Source organism: Protopterus annectens, chromosome 7.part1 (genome assembly GCF_019279795.1).
Source record: "Protopterus annectens isolate FY-2018-M chromosome 7.part1, PAN1.0, whole genome shotgun sequence".
Taxonomy (NCBI): Eukaryota; Metazoa; Chordata; order Ceratodontiformes; family Protopteridae; genus Protopterus; species Protopterus annectens.
Genome location: NC_056740.1, coordinates 421,716,399 through 421,735,590, shown reverse-complemented (window position 1 = coordinate 421,735,590; position 19,192 = coordinate 421,716,399). Strand labels below are relative to the sequence as shown.

Genomic DNA, 19,192 nt, shown 5'->3' with positions numbered 1-19,192 from the left:
TTGGTTAGGGTAGTTGGTGCAGTGCAAACTCGATCTGAGGTCATGTAGGGAGAGCAGGGCATTATGGGTGAGGGGAGGAGCTAGGAGCTCGGATCCATAGCTGGATAAACCATGCCGGTTCGGATCCGATATCGGATCCATACCCACAGGTTGCAGACAAATGAATCCACCTACTCAGATGGAACGTTATGGTAAGTACATAACTTCTAATTTTCCCCCACCTACTCCAATGCTCCCACCTGTAGTTTAAACACACTCCAATTTTTATATATAATATTAACCAACTCTCTGCTATCTAAATTATAAGTAGTAATAAATGATTTTCTATTTTCAAATGTCATTATCTTTTTCCAAACTTTTTACTGAACTATTTCTTGCTTCTACAAGAGGTAAATAGTCACCTCTAATTCATTTTTTAAAAACTTCCTTTTTAATGTCTAATAAAATATCCATTGGACAATCCCGCTGACTAAACATATCTTAACACTACCTTACATTAATTTGTAAAAACTTAAAAATCCGAAACCATTCTGGCCAGCCTCACCAGCTGGCCTTTCACCACTGCCTTTTTTTGACGAAGGAGGTGCCAACTCGTATAATGTAAGTAAGTATTGGAGAAGGTGGGCTTCCTATGTATATTGGAAGCAAATCTTTGTTGCACTACATATTTTGCCAATGTAACATCAACATTCCATCATTACAACTTAATTTTTATTGAAGTATATTATCATAGGGTTATCGAATTGATTAGTGTTTTTTATGCATATATTAAATGTACAACTTGTTTGTTTTATATTTATTAAAAGTTTATTGATTATAAGTTATTAATGATGATAATTATTTATGAGACATTAAGGATTTTAGTATACGTATATTCTTATAGTATTAGATGGTTACGTAAGTTTTAGGAATAGCTTTTAGTTTTTTAATTATTGTTTAGTAAGTGTGGGAAATGTTAATAAAGGGAGGTGTTATATCGTATTTAAGCAAGTTCTTAAGATGTTAAAGTATTTCTGAAGAAGGTTTGTTTGTATCAAAAAGGAACAAAAGCGCTTAACTGTTATTATTTATTTTTCATTCAGTGAAGTAACATTGTAATTAGTTTGAACATCAAACTTGTTGTCGAGTCCCTTGGAATACAGGAGTTGTTTGTGGTTTTCTAGTTTGTGTTCCTGTTTGTCCATAATTCACAGAGATTATTTCAAACATTTTCATAACTATTTCGAATATTTTTATCAATATGTCGCAGTTTCGGACATTTTGTTTAACTAGAAATTCGTTTTGAGCATTCTGAGTGCTTCATTTTATATTCTTCGAGTAAGAAATCATTTAAGCAAGCTTAGTACCTGGAATTCTTTTCTGACATCTATATTTCTCCCAACATTAACTGAGTGCCTCTTGGTCTTGATTCTGGATCCCATTCTGACACCATGTCGCTTGTCCCATGTTATGATTCAAGACAAACAAAAAAGACAGACAATAAGTAAACAAGTAAAAGTCACAAATAGTGGCAAACCCTTATGTGCAACAGGTCAAGAAAAAATAAACCAATAGTTCTTGTGATTAAATAGTTGCTCTCCCAAGAGATGTTGAAACGAAAACCATCAAATAATGCAGACTAGATACTGCTTACGGTAAAAACTGAACGCAAATTTTTATTTAACCAGAAGTAGCGTTTTCGCTGTAGTCATAGCTGCAGCTTCCTCAGAGGCTAATTTCAAAAATAGCCGCCAAAACCAGGCTTTTAAAAACACGTTCATATGTGAATTAGCATAAATATTCAATTAGAGACAGGATATATTTAACAATGAATACTCCATACTGACAACTAGTTACATAGATGAGTAAAAACTTTTATACATTATTAATTATACTAAATAGTCTTATAAAAATCCTAAGAAAGCCCCTTCAAATAGAAAAAATACTTCCTAATAACAGGATACTCTCAAATAAAAATATATATTAATTTATAATAGTGCAAATTCCATTAGGATGTTACAAGTCACGCAGTTCTGTTACCAAACTGCGTTCCAAATAAGTCTTTGATCACTATAAATACATAAAATTGAAAAATAAAAAATATAAATGTATTAAATAAAGAAAAATAAACTATTAGCCTTACCGCTTCTCTTCACATAATTTTAATCTACCTCATTATAAATCTAACCTTTAGATTTAACTATTAAATACATAGAGGGGATTAACATTCCACTTAAAATAGTGAAAACATTTTTTTTAAGAAGTCAGAAGGCAGTTATAGGGGAAAAAGTAAATAACATACCAGTGGTGTAACTTTAAGTGAAGCCGAATATTAATAGTTTTGAAAAAAACAAGTTGTTTTCTCATAAAAGAAATTATCTTCTATAACTTCTCATTTTCAATACACATGATATGTTACAATACTCATTCAACCCAGGATAAGAAAATGAATCAAGTAGAAGCTGCCATTCCAACTCTCTGTTTTGTAGTAATAGTGTAACTGGTCCTCCTCTTTCCGGACTTAAAACCTGGTCAATAGCCATAAATTGGAAACTGTGCCCTTGATTCCTTATAATATGCTTGGCTAACGCATTCTCTTTTTTCATCTTCCTTATAGCATAGACATGTTCATATAATCTATCTCGTAATCTACGATCGGATTTACCGATGTAGAATGTTTCACAACAATTGCATGTAGCCAAATAAACTATTGATCTAGATTCACAGTTTAATTTGTGAGCAATTTTGTACTTCTTCTTCCATAGATTATATGAACATGTCTATGCTATAAGGAAGATGAAAAAAGAGAATGCGTTAGCCAAGCATATTATAAGGAATCAAGGGCACAGTTTCCAATTTATGGCTATTGACCAGGTTTTAAGTCCGGAAAGAGGAGGACCAGTTACACTATTACTAGAAAGCAGAGAGTTGGAATGGCAGCTTCTACTTGATTCATTTTCTTATCCTGGGTTGAATGAGTATTGTAACATATCATGTGTATTGAAAATGAGAAGTTATAGAAGATAATTTCTTTTATGAGAAAACAACTTGTTTTTTTCAAAACTATTAATATTCGGCTTCACTTAAAGTTACACCACTGGTATGTTATTTATTTTTTCCCCTATAACTGCCTTCTGACTTCTTAAAAAAAATGTTTTCACTATTTTAAGTGTTAATCCCTATGTATTTAATAGTTAAATCTAAAGGTTAGATTTATAATGAGGTAGATTAAAATTATGTGAAAGCGTAAGGCTAATAGTTTATTTTTCTTTATTTAATACATTTATATTTTTTATTTTTCAATTTTATGTATTTATAGTGATCAAAGACTTATTTGGAACGCAGTTTGGTAACAGAACTGCGTGACTTGTAGCATCCTAATGGAATTTGCACTATTATAAATTAATATATATTTTTATTTGAGAGTATCCTGTTATTAGGAAGTATTTTTTCTATTTGAAGAGGCTTTCTTAGGATTTTTATAAGACTATTTAGTATAATTAATAATGTATAAAAGTTTTTACTCATCTATGTAACTAGTTGTCAGTATGGAGTATTCATTGTTAAATATATCCTGTCTCTTTAATTGAATATTTATGCTAATTCACGTATGAACGTGTTTTTAAAAGCCTGGTTTTGGTGGCTATTTTTGAAATTAGCCTCTGAGGAAGCTGCAGCTATGACTACAGCCCGGCTATTTCTGGTTAAATAAAAATTTGCGTTCAGTTTTTACCGTAAGCAGTATCTAGTCTGCATTATTTGGTGGTTTTTGTTTCAACATCTCTTGGGAGAGCAACTATTTAATCACAAGAACTATTGGTTTATTCAAGACGAACAGGCAGGGTAGTTTGTTTATATGCTTTATTATATAGAAACATATTAGGATGGATAGCAACAACATAAAATATAAACAAACTGATTAACTGACAGACCATTATTATACATGTATGCTTACATCTCAACAGTTCTCTACAAAATGGCAGTCTGGCTCACACATGCTCAGTATTTATACACATGTGTAAGCCCATGGAAAGCTGCTTAAAAGTATACATGTATACTGATCTACAGCCAGGTCTGATTCTTCTGCTGTGCTGCCTCCACCAGATGTCTCTCTTGAGGCTAGTGAAAGCTCAGAGGATCACCTGCCCCTTTTGTTGGATTTTTCTTTCGCGACCGCTTTGGAGGCCGGCATGAGTCTGCTATCACGCACGTCCTTGAAGGCTTTGCAGACATCCGCTATAGATGTTCAGGAGGAAATGTGGCTGATTATTACCGAAGGACCTTGGAAGTGTTCATCAGATTTTGGTTAGGGAAGAATTTCTGACTACTATTGTAGAGTGCCATATGGGGTCTGAGCCTTCTACTTTTCATAAGGCAAATGTCCCTTTAAAGAAGAAGAAATTAAAAACAAAGTATGTTTCACCTGCCACTAAGGACGTTCAGAGTGACCGGCAGAATTTCACTCTGGGTTTGGTTAGTGACCTTATGGCCTCGAAGCCTCCTCAAGGAGTTTCTCTTCCAGCTTCCCCTTGATATTCTACTCCTCTTAAGAGACCCGGGGAACAAGATTCCTTTGAGGAGGATGGGGATTCAGATGAGGAATCCCTTGCTTATTCTTCCCAGATTCCTCCTTCGTGACACTATGGTTCTGAAGAAGAGGAGTCCACTATTCCTGACACTCCTTTTGAGGAGATTTTCTTTGGGGACACAATTTCCAGAATGATGGATATTTTTAAGTGGGATTGTGCCCAGGTTTCTGTGGTTCAGAAAAGGTATTATGAGCTTCTACAAATGGAGTCTCCTAGACCTTCTGCTGTTCCTCTTGTTTTTGGCTGCCTCGTTGGATGCCTTCTGAATTGCTTCTCAGGCTCCTGCTTCCCAGCCCACTGCCCCCCCCCCCCAAAAAAAAAAAAAAAAAACTGATAAGTTTTATAAGGTACCTGACTGATTGTAAATTTCTCTATAGGTGCCCATCTGCTGACCTTTCTTTGGTGTCTGTGGCATCTGACAAGCCATCTAAGTTGGTACCTTCTACAAAGTTGCTTTCTTCTGATAAAGACAGTAGGGCTATGGAAAGGCTGGCTGAGAAGGTATACACCTCAGCTATCCTTGCTTTCTGGGCTGTCTGTTATTAGATCCATATGACTAGGTATATTTTGTCTCTCTTTCTCAAACCTGTCAGGTTATTTCTGACATTCCTGATCTTAAGGGTAAAATTTCTGCACTCTTCTTGTTAGGGAGTTCCTTTCAGGTGGCTCGCCATTCTATTAAGTGAAGCTATGATGCAGCATATGTTTCTTCTAGGGCTGCTACTTTTTTGATAAGGAGATATTTCTGACTTAGCCATAATATCATCATGCAGAGGTTGAAGCCTAAGTTGATGGATGCCCCTCTGGACAACAAGGATATGTTTGGTGATACTGCTGCTGATTTGTATAGGTCCCTACAGGAAAAGGGTAAGGCCTTACAAGAGCTGAAACATATGATGTTAAGTTGTCTATCTCGCCTTCATTCTTGCTGGATGGGGTTCGGAGCCGACCTCGGCTCCACTCTAAAAGCTCGAGAGTTGGTTCCACCGCTCGAGGCTCCCCTTATATCCCACAATGCTAGGCGAGTTACCTCAGATCTCGTTTGCCGCTACAGCTTCGAGGTTGGTTGCTTCTACCGGTTCCTGGTGAGTGTTAGCTTTTATACAAAAGTTACTCTTTTTCCCCTTTAACTTTAATTCTTTCTAAATTAGTGTAGGATATAGAGCTTTATCCCGACCCTATTTTTTTTTTCCTTTCTTATTAAAAGAACCGTTGGTTCTTCCCTTGGGCCTTGGCCTTCCTTCCCTAGGTGTGTTTGTGTAGTTACTTTAACTTTTTGTGCTTAATTATTAGTATTTTACTAAAATTGTTATTATTTTAGTATTAATAATTTTTCTGACAGGGTATAACTGTGTGTTTGGGTGTGTGTTAGTGTACACCTGTCAGTTAGGAAAATGTCAAAGGAAGCAAAGGTCTCTGGATTCAAGAAGTGTGATGCGTGCTGTCAGAAAATGTCTCTGACAGGCGCTCACACTTCTTGTGTCTGTCTGGGGCCTTTGCACCTGCAGGACTCCTGTGCTGTGTGCCATGGCTTCAGCCCCAGGGTCCTGCAGGAGAAAAACAAGTTGATTCTGAGAGGCTTGTTAAAACCAGAGGATTCCGTGTCAGTTTCAACAGGGAAGCCCTCTAAGGCATCGAGGTCTTCGGCTCCGCTTCTGAGCCGAGACCTCAGGTTGTTCAACCTTTGCCTTTATCGGCTCGGCTGGAGCCGATAAGACTCAGTCCACAGTTTCTGTGCCGAGGTTATCGAATACGGCTCCGACAAGATCTTGAGCCGACAACCAGAAAGAGGTCTAGGTCACCTTCTCTTGGCTCCGTTCATTCGGCTCCAGGATCTCCCCTGCTGTCTGAACGGAGCCAAAGGTCTCATTCCTCTAGGTCATCGAGGCTTTCCGATCATGACCTTCAGAGGGTGGTGAGTCGATTACTTAAGTCCGAGGCACTAGCCCAGATGCTTCAGAGCCCGACTCATCAGTCGGTGCCTGCCCCGTCCATCAACTCTTTCCTCCTTGACTCTTTTGAGTTCGGAGCCGGGTCGTGTCGGAACCGAGACTGTGGTCACCGGAGCCGAGACAATTGTCTTCGGCTCCGTCGGCTCCGTTTTCTTCCGTGGAGGAATCTCGGCGCCGGACCTCCCTCGTCGGCTCGAGGGGTGAGTGGCATCGGACCCTTGTCCCCCTCTCCCTCTCGGTGAGTTCGGCTCCGACATCGGCCTCGGAGCCATCACTGTCGGTGCTGAGGGGGGTCCTTAGCTCCTCGGTGCGGGGACCTCTGGCTCTGCCTGACAGGGGTGCATTCGAGGTCATGCGGAGTGTGTTAGAGCCTGGCTCTACTCCACAGTCGGCTCCGTCAGCCCCTCCCTCTATGCTGCCTCAGGGTAAGTCGACTCACTCCCTCATCCCGGACCGCAGAGAGCCAGCTCCTCAGGAGCCCCTTTGGGATTTCATCCTCTTCGAGGCCTCTCCTGATTTGGCAGAAGAGCCCCTCGGAAGAGGAAGTAGCACATTGACTCACCTGAGTCTATCATGTCGGACACAGATCTGGCTGATTCTGAGAGTTCCCTCCGTTCCCCTTCGGAAGAGGTCTCTTTTGCAGTCATTCTGTGGATCCTTAAACAGTGGGAAATTGGCCAGCCCTCAACCGTTCGGAGGACGAATGTGTGTATCTAGAGGCGTTTGGCTCGTCCTTCCACCTCCTGGGTGTCCCCCTTGGCCCCTCATGCAGGTGGTTGCTAAGAAGGCATGGACGGCTCCTGATTCAGTGGACCCCACTCCCAGGAGACCCTCCAAATTCATCACAGCTCCATCAGACAAGCAATTTTTATCAAAAGGAGTTTCTGTGGATGCTATGGTGGTAGCTGCCGCCACAAAGAAGGAACTGGCTGATCCTTCAGTGCCTGTCCATCCACCTAACAAGGAATCTAGGTCCATGGATAGGTACGGAAGCGGATGTTCTCCTCAGCGACATTTACCATGCGTCGCTGAATTACCTGTGCCATTTCACTCGTCTTCAAAGGGACTTGATCAAGGAAGCGAGTGAAATGTTGAACAGCTGCGGGTTTCAAGAGAAAATGAACACGCAGCTGGCTATCCTTAATTCCATTTCCAACTCCTCCATCGCCTCCTCTCTTATGCGGGGATGGAGGCGAGGAGCAGCAGGAACAGGGGTAGCCTTACGTAGCACGCCTGGATGCGGCTATGCAACTTTGAACCTTTCAAGATGTCTTTCACGAACTCCCTTTTGATGGATCATCTCTTTTGGTCCTCAAGTGAAAGAAACCCTGACTAGGTGCGAGACTGATGGCAAGACCCTTTCTGCCGTCGGAGTCCGTTTTCGACTCCTTCTAGGCCTTACCCCAAAGGCCAGAAGGGTGGAAAGATGTGGTTCCGTAAACAATCTCAAGGGACTTCGCCTGACGACAGAGTCGTTCCTACCAGAGGCAGAGGTGGGAATAACAATGGTAGACGCCCTAGGGGCAGGGGGTCCGCAGAACCAGGGCAATCGGGAAGCCTTTCCTGACAAGCCCTTTCAGCATCCCTGAGGTGTTGCCCGACTGCCCATCTTCGGGGGCAGTCGGGGGAAGATTGTCACTGTACCCAGAAGCCTGGCTATCCCTGACTCAAGACAAATGGGTACAGTCCATCATTTCCGAAGGCTATTCTATCCCCTTTCTTCGTTTTCCAAATCAGTCAAAAATCCCTTCCAGATGTTCCACCCAAAGGGATATAGCAGCTTTGGAAATTTCAAAACTGCTTGCAAAAAGAGCAATTCAGCCAGTGTCACCAGACCAACAAGGATCCGGAATCTACTCAAGGTTCTTTTTAGTTCCAAAGAAAACGGGGGACTGGAGACCAATTTTGGATCTCAGTATCTTGAACAGATCAGTCAAGAAAACAAGATTTCGGATGGTCACGCTGCAATCCATTCTTCCCCTATTGGGAAAAGGAAACTGGATGTGCTCTATAGACCTTCAGGATGCGTACTATCACATAAAAATGAACAGACACTCCAGAAGATTCCTCCGCTTCAGGCTGGGAACCAGTCATTTTCAATTCAGGGCCCTGCCCTTTGGTCTCACCACTGCCCCGGGTGTTTGCCAAATGCATGGCAGTGGTAGCTTCTCACCTGAGACGATAAGGATTCCAGGTGTTTCCATATTTGGACGACTGGCTTCTCACAGCTCCCACCAAGCATCTCCTTCTGATGGCCAGAGATTATACTTTCGCTTGTCAAAACTGGGTATTTCAATAAATTGCGAAAGTCTGTTTTGTCGCCTTTGTCGTACTATTACCTACATAGGCGCAAATTTAGATACTATAAACATGTCTGCAACGCTAACGAACCAAAGGATATCAGACATTCACAAATTGGTGTCACTTCTTCTCAACAACAACAGAGCCAAAGCCAGGTTAGTTCTAAAGGTGTTGGGAATCATGGCAGCGGCCATACCTCTCCTCCCATTGGCCAGATACCACATGCGGATCCTTCAGTGGATGCTTTTTCTCAATGGTCATACCAGGAACTTCCAATGTCTCACACCATTATGATCACGCATGCAAAAGCATCTCATGTGGTGGATGTCTTCTCCCCAGCTCCTGTCGGGAAGACCATTTGTTCCACCTCCTCCGGTTGCTACTCTGACAACGGATACCTCCCTGATCGGGTGGGGGCATTATCAGGGCAGGACAGTCCAGGGCACATGGCAACCAAACGAATGCCACTTGCACATAAATGTTCTGGAGATGAGAGCAGTGCTTTTAGCGTTGCAAGCCCTTCAAGACTCTCTTCCCTTGGGAACGATTGCAATCCAGACAGACAATATGTCTGTAGTGTGGTACATCAACAAACAAGGGGGAACGAGAACATACGCCATGTGTCGAGAAGCACTCAGACTGTGGCAATGGGCGATTTGTTCTCAGCGTTTTCTGATAGCAACGCACATCAAGTCCAATCAAATTGCGGACAAGTTGAGCAGAGCTATACTCATGCCTCACGAGTGGTCTCTGAAAGACTCTGTAGTGAGAGAGATATTTCTCAAGTGGGGTCAGCCTTGCTGCGATCTTTTGCTACTCCCCAAAACAGCAAGTGCAGAGAATACTTCACTCTATTCCCTTTACCAGGCCAACCCAGCAGAGACGCTCTAGTCCAAGTTTGGCCCGGGGACTTCTGTATGCATTTCCTCCTTTCCCTCTGATCTCTCAAGTAATACAGAAAGCTATCGCTCAGAAGGCCTCATTGATCCTCATTGCTCCTTACTGGCCTCGACAAGTGTGGTTCCCCTTTCTACAACGTTTTTCTCTTGAGCGACCGTGGCATCTGGACCTAGTTCCAGATCTTTTGATCCACCAGTCGGTCAGTTTCATCACTCCCTCCCCTCTCTGAACCTCACTGCTTGGTTCCTCCAGTTCCAACCGTAGCCAGGCTTCCTCAATTATCTCACTCGGTTAGAGATATATTGATAGCTTCCCATAAATCTTCCACTGAAAGATTTATTTGAGTAAGTGGAATCGCTTCTCATATTGGGCACAAGGAAAGGACATAGATCCTTTCACCGCTTCCATCCAACTAGTCCTTGATTTTCTAGCTGAACTCTTCCATGCAGGTTCATCTCCATCTACTCTTAAGGTTCAATTGGCAGCTATTTCTAATTTTCATGTGGGCATTTCTGAATCTGCCCTAATGTCCCACAAACTTTGCAAAGCCTTTTGAAAGGAGTTTTTCTTCTCAGACCTCCTATAAGAAATTCTCCTTCTCCTTGGGACCTAAATTTAGTTCTTGCTTCTTTGATTCTTTCCCCTTTCGAACCTGCAGCTTCATGTTCCTTGAAATTATTATCATGGAAAACTCTCTTTCTGGTGGCTATCACATCAGCTAGAAGAATTTCAGAACTTCAAGCACTCAGTTGTCGTTCTCCTTATCTTTTGTTCCATAAGGACAGAGTTTCCTTACGAACTAACCCGTCCTTTTTGCCTAAGGTAGTTTCAACATCAAATCTAAACCAAAGCATTGACCTCCCTGTCTTTTTCCCAGAGTATTCAAATAGGTCTGAACAAAAATTACACTGCCTGGATGTTCATCGTCAATTAAGGTACTACTTGGACAGGACGAAACAATTCAGAAAATCTGATCAGCTGTTTGTCTCCTATGTGGAAAGCAGAAAAGGACTTCCAGTTTCAAAGGTATCATTATCCAGATGGCTAACGTCTCTGATTACCCTTGTTTATGAGATTAGACACCAAAACTGCCTAATAAACCTAAAGCCCATTCCACCAGAGCTTTGGCTACTTCTTTAGCCTTCCAAGACAGACTGCCTATTGACACCATTTGTGCAGCGGCTACTTGGGCTACTCCTCACACTTTTATTTCCCATTATAAGTTGGATTTAGCTTCTAGGCATAGAGCTAATTTTGGTTCCACTGTTCTCAGGAGTCTGTTCCGTTTGGCCACCCAGGACAAGGTGCTAGGACGGTCCCATCCAGCAAGAATGAAGAGATAGACAACTTAACATATAGAAGTTATGTTCTTACCATAACGCTCCATGTTAGTTGTCTTCTTCTAGCCTTCTTCTTCCTTCCCCTGGCCTGGACAGACCTAGAGGAGTTGTGATCGTGACCTCTCTTTCTACCACCTCTTTCTTAGTCATATGCTATTGTGCATATTTCTTATTTCAGGATGTAGGTCACCCTTTTCTTCCTGCTGTTAGAGGTGGATTCTATTTACAGTTATTCTGTTATTGATATAAGCTGGGTTAGCTTACAAACGAGATCTGAGGTAACTCTCGCCTAGCATTGTGGGATATAAGGGGAGCCTCGAGCCGGTGGAACCAACTCTCGAGCTTTTAGAGTGGCCGAGTCGGAGCCGAGGTCGGCTCCGAACCCCATCCAGCAAGAAGAAGGCGAGAAGAAGACAACTAACATGGAACGTTATGGTAAGAACATAACTTCTATTTTATTTTTCCTGTGCCTAAATTCTAAAGGAACTCCCCTAATAAGCTGGCCTTTATTCATAGACAGTCTCACCCTCCTCCTAAAGGTAAAAATGGTGGAAAATGGGTTCCTCCTGCTAAAGCTACCCAGACTACATTTAAGCAGAAATCTTTTCCTGACAAAACAGGTGCTGTCTGACTGCCCTGTACTTTTCAGACACATTCCTCTCTCTCTTCGTCTTCCACTGTCTCGACCTATTTGGGTAAAGATTATTCAGGATTCCTGGGTTCTTTCCATCATTTGCTCAGGGTATGACATAGTTTGGAAATCTCTTTCCCCTTCGTGGGCATTCCTCAGCCCCCTTAGGAACAATTAACTTTTTTTTTCAGAGGTACTTCAAGGTCTCTTGACACTATTTTGGAAGTTCCAGTTTCACAGACGGGGGAAGGATTTATTCTAGAATATTCTTGGTCCCACATGAAAGAGGGCACTTGGGGATCCATTCTGGATTTCTCTCACTTAAACACCTTTCTGAAGGTCCCTTCCTTCTGGATGTTATACATTCAGACCTTGTTTCCTCTTTTGCTTCCTCAGGCTTTCCTAGTTTCTCTGGACCTCAAGGATGCTCTTCTTTGTATCCATATTTGTCCCCTTTTCAGGAAGTTTTTACATTTCTCTGTTGCTTCTTGGTATTTTCAGTTCTTTGCATTGCCCTTTGGCCTCTCTGTTGCCCCAGTGATATTCAAAATATGTCTCATTTCTGTGGTTGCTTGTTGCAGTCTAAGAGGGTTTCAGGTTTTTCCCTGTTTAGACAACCTGCTTTTTTAGGCATTTTCTTCAGAGATTCTACTGCAGCATTTTCATTTTGCCATTTCTCTTTTGCAAAGCCTGGGGTTCAGTATGATTTTCCAAAAGTTCTTCCTGACTCCTTCACAGGATCATGTGTTTCTAGAAAGCAGGATCCAGACTGTTCCAATGGCATCCTTGCTTCCTCCCGAGACTTTAACTCTCATTGACCTCTTTCAATCCCTTCTTCCTGTGGGCTCAATTGCAGCCAGGAAATTTCTAAGAGCTGTGGGTTTCATGGCCTCGACCATTCCTATGCTCCCTTTAGCCAAACTCCATATGAGAAAGTTTCAGTGGTTTCTAAAGTTGGTTTGGCTTCATCACTCTCATCCTCTAGATTTCATAGTCCCTCTTCTGTCATGCCAAAAGCTGGAAATTCAGTGGTGGATTCAGCAGTTGGCACTCAATCCAGGGCTTTTTGTTCAACCTCCACTCCCCTCTCAGGAGCTGTTCACAGATGCTTCAGACTTGGGATGGGGGGCTTCCTTCAGCTCTCTAAAAGTGCAGGGCCTCTGGTTGCTTCAACAAAAGAAAGACCACATTGTTGTCGGAGTGAGATGAAAGTTTTTCTGTAGCTCTTCAAGCATTTCATCCTCTTTTCATTCCAGGGCCCCTCAGGGTATTGACAGACAATACCACACTTATGTGGTATGTCACAAAGCAAGGTGGGGGGGGACAAGATCTTATCTCCTGTGCAGGCTAGCACTTCAAGTGTGGGACCTAGAGTTTCAGTATCAAGTGACTCTTCAGGTAGTTTACATTCCACCAGGTCAGAACATTGTGGCAGGCTCTCTGAGTAGGTCCATAGCATAGCCCCATGAGTGGATGCGTCACAGGGATGTATTTCTGGACATTGTCCACCAGTGGAGTACTCCTCAAGTAGATGTATTTGCCTCCCCTCTGAACAGACAGCTTCTTCTTGTTTGTGCCAGAGCCCCATGTCCTTTGGCCTGGAAGGTGGACAGAATTTATTTTTCCTGGAAGGGGACGTTTCTTTATGCCTTCCCTCCCCTTCCTCTCATTCCAAAAGTCCTGTTCAAGATAAAACAGAATGCTCCCAGAAAGTTGCTGGTGGCTCCTTTTGTTGACCCAAACAGCACTGGTTCCCTCCTCTTCTGCATTTAGCCAAGGACAGTCATCACAAGTTGCCTCACAGGGTGGGCCTACTCACACAAGACAAGAGATTTCTCATCCATCCCAGCCTGTCCACTCTTCAAGTGACGCTGCGAGTGATACGATTTTGATTCCATATAGACATCTTTTTTTCTGAGGATGTGCTTAAGTTACTGCAGGAAGCCAGGAAAACCACTACTAGGAAATCCTACTTATTCAAATGGAAGAAGTTTTCTGTTTGGTGTATTTCTCGTAACCTGGATTCACTGCCTGTGGATGTTCCTTTGGTTCTGTCTTATCTGTGTGAATTGCTGAATGCTGAGTTGGTATATTCTTCTGTTAAGGCCCACTTGTTAGCTATTTCTGCTTGTCTGCCTCTAGCACCCACAGTAGCCTCTAGATTTGAAGCTAAACAATTTCTTAATGACATCCTTCATATTAGACCTCCCAGGAATCCTGTCTCCTTCCTGGGACCTTAATTTTATTTTGCAGAAATCGACTCAGTCTCCTTTTGAGCCTGCAACTTCAGCTTCATTGCAACATTGTTTTTGAGAGAGTGTTCTTTTGATGACCCTTAACTTCTGCCAGATGGGTGTCTAAGCTTCAAGCCCTTATGGCTGTTCCCCTTTTTAAGTTTTCCATAAGGACAGGGGTGTCCCTTTGTACTAATCCTTCTTTTTATGATCAAAGTGGCAAATAAATTGTTCTTAATCGGTCTATTCATTTGCCCACTTTTCCCTTCCCATAACCTGTTAGTGAAAAGGTGTTGCACAGTTTGGATGTGCATGGACAACTCAGATTTTATTTGGATCAGACCAAAGCTTTTCACACATCTGATCCGCTTTTTGTTTACTTTCATCCTTGATCTTTGGGTTTGGCTGTTTCCAAGCAAACTGTTTCTTCTTGGATATCTAAAGCCATTTCTTTTTGTTATTCTTTTCATGGCAAGAGCGTTCCTTGTTCACTTAAGGCTCATTCTACTAGGGGTGTGACTTCTTCTGGTGCTTTCTTCAAGGGTATAGATACAAGCTCTATTCTTGAGGCAGCTACCTGGACTTCTGTGCATACTTTTTCCAAGCACGATAAGTTGGATGTGATATCCAGGGCTAGAGCTGGTTTTGCTATGGCCATCCTTTGTGTGTTCCAAGATTGCTGTGCTGGACCTTCCTCCTCCCTCTCCTCTTCATGAGCTTTTGCACTCTCGCTATTGTATGGAATACTGTAACAGTGAAATGGAAGGACACAGTACAGTTGTGTTAAATCTACTGTAACGGTAGATGTCCTTCTCTTCACTGTTGCAGTAATCCCTCCCACCTGCTTTGGTTTTTTTCCCTTCTGGATGTGCCTGGTACCTCTCTAGTACTTGGACTGACATTCCTACTGGGGCTGTCGGTTCTGGGGATGTCTGGACATCACCTTTATGCCCTATGCTGTATGTGTGGAGCATACATGTGACGTATGACATACCCTTAGCAACCTAAAGGCTTTGGTATACTGGCTGGATGTCAGGCTGTCCTTGGCAGGGGATTCTCTATTGTAAGGAATACTGCAACAGTGAAGAGAAGGACATCTACTGTTATAGTAAGATTTTACACAATTGTAATTTCTGTAGTTATAGGTTCATTGGTAGGTAGGTACTAGGCTATTGGACCTAGGGCCTATGTAGGCCTAGCCAAATGGTACCCTGGCTTTTGCCACCCAAGAAGATGATTTTCCTGTGCCCCTGTCAAGCAGAGCCACAGAAGTGATCCCCGGGGTGAATTTCCTATCTCCCATCCAGTCATCAAGACTCTTCTTGAAGAGTGCTAATGAGGAGCTTTGTTTAATATAGATAGGTAGTTTGTTCCAGAGCATGGGAAGTCTCTGGGACAGGAATCTATCTCTCCAGCATGTTCTGTTTTTTGTGGTGACAAGGCTTAGGTCACTAGCACGTGTAGCTTGGAGGGATTGGGATTTCTTTACGTGGAGCATGTCCAACAGCTCTGAGTTCGACATGGCTTTGTATGTTAGATAGAGATCACCTCTGAGTAGGTGATATGTGACAGAGTAAAGCTGGAGTTTTTTGAGATGGTCTGCATAGGGCATCTGTTTGAGGCCAGTAATCCTCTTTGTGAGGTATTTCTGTGGCCTTTCCAGTTGTTGTAGATGTCTTGTGAGGTACATACCAAAAGGGGTGTTGTACTCTGTAATGGGTCTGAGTGATGAGTAGAGGGGAATAATGACCTCTTTTTTCCTGGATGAGAAACCTTTTGTGATGAGGTGTGCCACGTAGAAGGATTTCCTGACTACTGTGGCGATGTGATTATCAAAGTAGAGACTACTGTCCACCTGTGTCCCAAGGTCTCTTATTACACTTTTGGTGTTAAGTAGACTACCCCCTATGTGGTAGTTCATGGGTACAGAGTTTTTACCAAAAGGAGTGACAATGCACTTTTTGGCATTGAGCTTGAGGCCATGGCTTTGACACCAGGCATCTGTCTCAGTTAGGCCCTTTTTAGGGTGCCCACATCATTAAGAGTTTTGATTATGATACTAGTTTGCAGTCATCTGTGAACTTTGTTAGCCAAAGACCTTCTGTGTTAGCCTGTACTTCAGAGAAGTAGATACCAAACAGGAGAGGACCTAGGACTGAACCCTGTGGTACCCCACTTGTCACTGGTCTGAAGTTGGATTTCGAGTCTGCTACTTTCACAGTGTGGGTTCTGTCAGTGAGCCAGTTGGCAACCCATCTTGTGACATAGGGATTTATACCTTGTTTAGTGAGTTAATCTATAATTCCAGAGTGGGGGATGGTGTCGAAAGCCTTGGCGAGATCTAGATAGGCTGTGTGAACCACCTTACCCTCATCTACGGCTTTGGTGACCGCTTCAAAGAAGTCTATCAGGTTTAGGAGACATGATCTGCCTTTTACAAACCTGAACTGGGAAGGATCCAGAGTTTAGAGATTACCAATGTCATTGTTTATAAGTTCCATGATGATACGTTCCATAGCCTTGCAGACCAGGCTCGTCAGGCTAATGGGGCAGTAGTTTCCAGGGTTCGTGGTGGCTCCCCCTTTGTGGAGTGGGATAACCGTTGCTGTGCGTCATTCAGTGGGCACAAAGCCTGAGGTGAGGCTATGATTTAACATGGTACTTAGGTGGGGTGCCAGTTCGTTCTGTAGTTCATGTAGAATGCAGTCCGGGATGTTGTCAGGTCCCATAGATACTGTGTTCTTGGCTTTGGAGAGTGTGTTTTTTACCTATGCAGCCGTGATTACAGGAACTTTGCATTCTTCCAGTATAGAGATGGGCCCTTTAGGGGATGAGAGAGGGGTAAAGGTAGCACTGAACCTATCTGCCTGGATGTTGGCAATATCAGTTGGTTCTGTATATTTAGTGCCATTGTGCTGTAACTCAGAGCAGATCTGAGTGTTGCCATTGAAATTCCTGACATAGCTATAGAATGCTTTGTGGTTGTCTTTAGAATCAGTGGTGATTTTGTTTTTGTAACTAGCTTTGGAGGATTTTATGAGGGATCTCAGCTTCTTACTGAGGCTGACCACAGAGTTCCTCCAGTCATGGAATTTTACGCTTTTTTTTGCAACAGTTTCTTTCTTCTGTTGTAGAGTTTGTTTATAGCAGGGGATCACCAGATTGGCTTCCTTTTTTTGGAAGATAGCATCTTGGCTCTGTTAGGGATTGCATGATCCATGCACTCGTGTAAGTGCTTATAAAGTGCAATTGTATTGGATTCAGCAGTCGTACCTCTATTGTCCGTCAGCATGGGTGTCGTGAAGTTTGCCACTTCTGTCTTAAGCGTGAAGTTGGCTTTGGATAAATTTTTTACGGTGGTTTCCCTAATGGGAGGTGGGGGTGGGATGTGGATGTCTAGGGTGATTTGCTTGTGGTTGGATCTGACCAATGAGGAATTGACCTCTGGTGTGGAACACCAGTTGCCCATGTTGGTAATGACCAGGTCTAGGTTATTGCTTCCCCTGGTGGGGGTGTGGATAAGTTGATCCAAGGAGTTGGAATTTATGAATTCCAGAAAACATTGAGCACAAGAGTTGGTACATGAGTAGTTTTCCCAGTTAATGGTGGGGTAGTTGAAATCGCCCATTATTAGGGTGTTAGGTTGTACCTTAATATTGCCAGTTTATCAAGAAATGAGGAGTGGGAATCCTGGGGCATGGTGGGGCATCTGTAGCAAGCTACAATTTGGATTGCGGTCTTGCCCAGAGTTAGTTGCACTTGGATAATCTCGGATGCATTATGCTGAGCAACTAGCCTGGAGGTGTGGATATCCTTAATGAATATGGACACGTCTCTGCCTTTAGTGCTTCGGTCCAGGTTAGGTGGTCAAAAGGTGTGGTATGAATTATAGCCTGGTAATGCAGGGGTGCTCTCTGGAGCCTTGAACCAGGTCTCTGTCACTGCACAGATGTTGATGTTCTCCATTTTAAGGGGTGCCTCAAGTGAGTGCATTTTGAGGTTTAGACTTCTAGCATTAAGTAGCATTACTCTCAGATTTTGCTTGCTTGTACCTGTTACGGTGGTGAATTTGTCATTTGAATATTGCCTAAAAAAGGCATTATAGGGGTGGCAAGAGCCTTAGCCAGTATCCGGAATGCCAAGGGCGACAGGTGCAGGCCATCTCTGGCAAAGCATCATGGTTTGTCGATCATGTCATTTCAGGCAGACAGATACTGGATCTACTTAGAATTACGCCAGAAGCTTAGCCAATTGTTGAAGTCAGTCATTTTATCCTTGTACTGTGGTATCATTCTAGGTGATGGCAGGATGCTACTCGGGGCCAGGGTCATACCTGCCTGGGCTACAAGATCGGACAGCTCCTCCATGTCTCTTTTCATGTAGTCCAGGGAGGTACGTCTCAGGTAATTCACACCAACATGGATAATTTACTTGTCCTCTTATTTAGGGCAGTAGAGTAGTACTTACCAAATTACATTTTGCCTAAAGGTTAACATATGTAGGAAGAGGTGCATTGAGCCCACCAAACAGACTAAGTATCTTTAAGGCAGAAATGTAAGGTGAGAGAGAAAAGGGGTGTGCTATTTTTGTGAAAGCCAAGCTGTCAGCTGAGGGACTAGTCCTTAGATATGTTTTCATCAACCAGGGAAGCCTAGGCTCCTGCAGTGTAATTAGGATTATTACATCTGAAGGATATAGATATATATTGCATTCTTTTTTTTTAAATGAGAAACATCTTTATTGAGTTGTCACTTAATGACATAGGCAATCACACATTTATATAAATGAAAGCAAACTTTACTGATTTATATTGCTTTCTTGGGACCATAAGTGACAAAAAGTATGTGATATTGGAGCATAAGAGCAACACAGGAAGCACAGGACTTAATGGAAGAGTAAGACCAGAAGTATGATCAGTCTAGCAAAGGTAGCATCTTCCTTGTCAGAATTAATGATCAGGCTTTACTGACACCCATAAAAAAGCGAGGGAGTATTATAATGCTAATACTGGAGTGTTGTATACCTTTAGTGTGATTTTTTTTTTGACTAAGCCAACCCCATATGTTAGCAACTTTGGTCTGAAGGAAATGCTTAGATTTATATCACCTACTACAGATTAGTACTGGTGACAAGAGGTTGTCAGACTAGATCACCGAAGTGCAAGGCTTGGGAAAGAGAACACCCGATAAACAGACACACTGAGAGCAAGCAGCTACATAAAGCAGACAAACATGTTTGTATGGCTGTTAAGTCTACTACAAAAGAA

The 19,192-nt window shown here is 42.6% G+C and overlaps 1 protein-coding gene across 1 annotated transcript in view; it reads left to right on the top strand.

Annotated features, from left to right (window-relative positions):
• The window catches only part of NEK4 (NIMA related kinase 4), a 1,767,660-nt gene that overhangs the window by 804,856 nt on the left and 943,612 nt on the right, over positions 1 to 19,192 (top strand). The gene's annotated exons all lie outside the window — the stretch shown is intronic.